The following is a 3,965-nucleotide window of genomic DNA, read 5'->3' on the forward strand; positions in this document are numbered from 1 at the left end:
TGATTGATGGTGTTTGCTTAATGAAGCTAAGATTCTGGATGCACCTAATATGAGGGATAAATTTAGTCTGAACGTCATTGATTGGGAGAAAAGTATCATTCTTGCAATTGCTTTGGGTTCAGATATATGTTGTTGGAATCCTTTGGGGACAATGATCATCCTATGAGTGTGGCCTGCTCTCACACTGCTACAATTCTCGCTGTTGGATATATGGACTCCAAACTTCAGCTCTGGTATGTTCAGGCTTCAAAATCAGTTACTCCAGGACTTGTAATAAGTTAATATCAAACATAATTTATATTTCGTGAATGCAAGTTAAGAATCTGGATGGTCTGTACAGAAAAGTAACTACTTGTCATGGAGCCACCTGAATGTTCATATTCTAATTGCCAATCATTCATATTCTGACTTCTATATTGTTATCATGCTCTTATTCGCAGGTAAGAGTGCATAAAAGCACACACTAAAGAAGTATGTGGACTGAAATGGTCTACTGAAGGCAATCAACTGGCAAGAGGTGGTAATGATAAGCTTGTATACAGGACCCTTCCAGATGAGTTAAAGCAAATTCATGAATGGATTTATTTCACATTGTGATGCATTCAAGGCCCTCGCATGGTCCCTTATTAATCTAATGCACTTGCCTCTAGAGAAGGCACAGTAGATGAATGCGTTAAGGTATGAAATTTAGTAACGGACAGGCATCAGTAGTGATACTGGAACACATGCCAGTGAAATGGTTTCACTCTTTCTTATAAGTTTTCTATAGAAACTACAACAAAAGAGACATTAATTTCCTGTTGCTCATCGTCATCTATACTTGTGCAATGTATGGTGTTCGCCTTATTTATGACAATTTGATGTTTTATGGTTTAACATGTGTAGATATATGGACTGGGGAGGAACAGACATCACAAGGAGATACTAAGTGGACATGGCTTGAGTTGCAGAGGAACAAAAACAAGTTATGCTTGTGGAAGTACCCTTCCATGACAAAAGTTGGAGAGTAATAATGCTGCAAAACTTAAAAAGTCCTTGAGCAATTTCCCAGGTTTGACTGTTTGACAAACATTAGTTTAGAACCCACTATATATATNAGTCAAGGCCCTCGCATGGTCCCTTCTTAATCTAATGCACTTGCCTCTGGAGAAGGCACAGTAGATGAATGTGTTAAGGTATGAAATTTACTAACGGACAGGCATCAGTAGTGATACTGGAACACAGGCCAGTGAAATGGTTTCACTCTTTCTTATGAGTTTTCTATAGAAACTACAACAAAAGAGACATTAATTTCCTGTTGCTCATCGTCTCACTCTTTCTTATGAGTTTTTTATAGAAACTACAACAAAAGAGACATTAATTTCCTGTTGCTCATCGTCATCTATACTTGTGCAATGTATGGTGTTCGCCTTATTTATGGCAATTTGATGTTTTATGGTTTAACATGTGTAGATATATGGACTGGAGTGGAATAGACATCACAAAGAGATACTAAGTGGACATGGCTTGAGTTGCAGAGGAACAAAAACAAGCTATGCTTGTGGAAGTACCCTTCCATGACAAAAGTTGGAGAGTAATAATGCTGCAAAACTTAAAAGACTCCTTGAGCAATTTCCCAGGTTTGACTGTTTGACAAACTTTAGTTTAGAACCCGCTATATATATTGTATTCTTAAATAGATATAACAGCTACCCAAATTAATGTTTTGCAGAGCCCTGATGGTCAAATTCCGTACCAGGCTATCAGCTGGGGCGGATGAGACCTCTTTCTCCTAGGAGATTTTTTAAATTGAATCACCTACAGATGAAGATTCAAATGTTTCATATCTTGACAGTCATCTATCTTGAAGGATAACTTGAAGATTCAAATTATTGAATAATCATTCTCCATAATTCGCTTTCATTTATTAATTTTCATTATTAGAGAACTATTGAAAACGTTATTTGTTTACATTTTCATGTCTGCCGTACTTGATAGTTTCTAGAATATTTTCCACTCTCAATTTCATTACATAAATCAAATAGATCAAAACCTCAACTTCATTTTTAGTGAGAAAGTTGTGAAAATGATAGTAGAACTTACAAATCCTTTACCAATTCTTGCCATTGTTGCTTGACTTGAAGTATTATAAACTTTATTTATTGGAATTTATTATGGTATGCACTGAATATAAAAGACCCCTGCCGTCTATTCCAATGCAAATGAGAGATCAAATATTATCATGTTCAATATATCCCTAATTGTTTGTTGGACCTTATATAAAAGTTTTTATGATCATTTTAAGATAAAGATTTTTGTATGGTGGAGTGAACAGTGTTGCATATATACTAGTTAGGCAATTTGCATGCATTACTTGATTGGACAAACGCACGCTCGTTGTTACCTTCTTGAAGAGTTTATATCACTTCATATTATGCTCGATGGCATTATTCATGACATGATTTTAAAATCCTTCTTTAATTTCATATTTGAAAACAATTTAAAATTATTAATTTCATCTTCCCAAAGTAGATTATCAAAACTATGGGGCCTAAACTGTCAATCCATTTCTTATGCTAGCTACTTAGATCAAGATAAGGGTTAAATTGAAAAATCTCAAACTTCAGAGGACACCCCTAACATTTACATCCCAAACAGTCTAGGGGTGAGCACGGGTAGCGGGTAGAACCAGAACCGGGGGTAAGAACCGGAACCGGAACCTATCCAGAACCTGCACTGTGCAGGTAGGTTCCGGTTCCAATTTTTTAGAACCGCTACTGTGCGGTTCCGGTTCCGGTTCTTGCATGTGGAAGAACCGGAACCGGAACCAGAACTTGTAAAAAGGGTACCCTGTTTGGAACCTGTAGGGGGTACCCAGTTTGGAACCTGTTTTAGAACCTGTTTGGAACCTGTTTTGGAACCTATTTGGAACCTGTTTTGGAACCTGTTTTGGAACCTGTTTGGAACCTGTTTTGGAACCTGTTTTTGGAACCTGTTTAGAACCTATTTTGGAACCTGGACTATAATGAAATATTTGTGAAATGTAAATAATGGGGGAGTTTCTATTATTTTACATATAAAAAAATTTAAAATAGAAAAAGTTAAAATTTTAGAAGACCTATTAAATAAATATTCGAATACAATTTACTTATTACATATAAATTACATATATAAAAGCTTTAAATATTATAATACATTAATATTAAAGTTTTGATCAATTAAGTGAAATTGGAATTATGATATAATTAAAAGTGTATTTATTAAAAAATCTTCTAATAAATCAATAATTCTGTTTATTTGATTGTTATCCAAACTTTACAGTAGGATTACTGATCCCACAATACTATCTTCATTAACATATTAATTTAAAAGCTTCTAATCTTACTTATCAAGATAAAGCCCAACCAGTAGCATTAATATATAGGATTTATTACAAAGTAATGAATACCACAATAAGTCCAAGAGCCATTAGGATGTCCCCACCAGGACACCAGTTTTATGGAAGCCGATAAAACAAACAATAAAACCTTTACACCAAAAAGATTAGCTTGGGATGAGATTTAAACAAACAGATTGGAAATTAGAAAAATTATGCCTCCAAAACATTTACATGATCAAAATGATTCCGAAATACAACAAATAATACAAGAACGAGACGGTACAATAAAATTAAAATTTAGAGAAATATCTTTAGAACAAAATCAACCCATAGTTACTAACAAAATCACCACAACCCTAGGATTGAAGAAATTACAACACCTAGCTCTTCGTCAACAACTCAACAAGTAAATTAGTAGGAGTAAATTATTCCCCTCCTGTACCAAAACCTGCATACGAAATACATCAAGTCCACTAGTTCACCAACACAATCAGAAGTATTAGGAAACTATAGTCAAATCAACACAATACAAAACCTTTTGAAATTAAATAAAGAATTATTAAAACAAGAATTCTTACAAGATTATAATAAGAAAAAGACAAATATT

At 34.3% G+C, this 3,965-nt stretch overlaps 1 long non-coding RNA gene across 1 annotated transcript; it reads left to right on the forward strand.

The window, feature by feature from the left end:
• Nucleotides 1-56: 56 nt before the first annotated feature.
• LOC116120944 lies at nt 57-1,919 on the forward strand. The gene is made up of 4 exons (XR_004126621.1): nt 57-233; nt 441-678; nt 886-1,051; nt 1,712-1,919. It is a non-coding gene; the product is annotated as an uncharacterized LOC116120944 (long non-coding RNA).
• Nucleotides 1,920-3,965: the final 2,046 nt, after the last annotated feature.

The sequence above is a fragment of the Pistacia vera genome, unplaced genomic scaffold, assembly GCF_008641045.1.
Source record: "Pistacia vera cultivar Batoury unplaced genomic scaffold, PisVer_v2 Contig1267, whole genome shotgun sequence".
Lineage (NCBI taxonomy): Eukaryota > Viridiplantae > Streptophyta > Magnoliopsida > Sapindales > Anacardiaceae > Pistacia > Pistacia vera.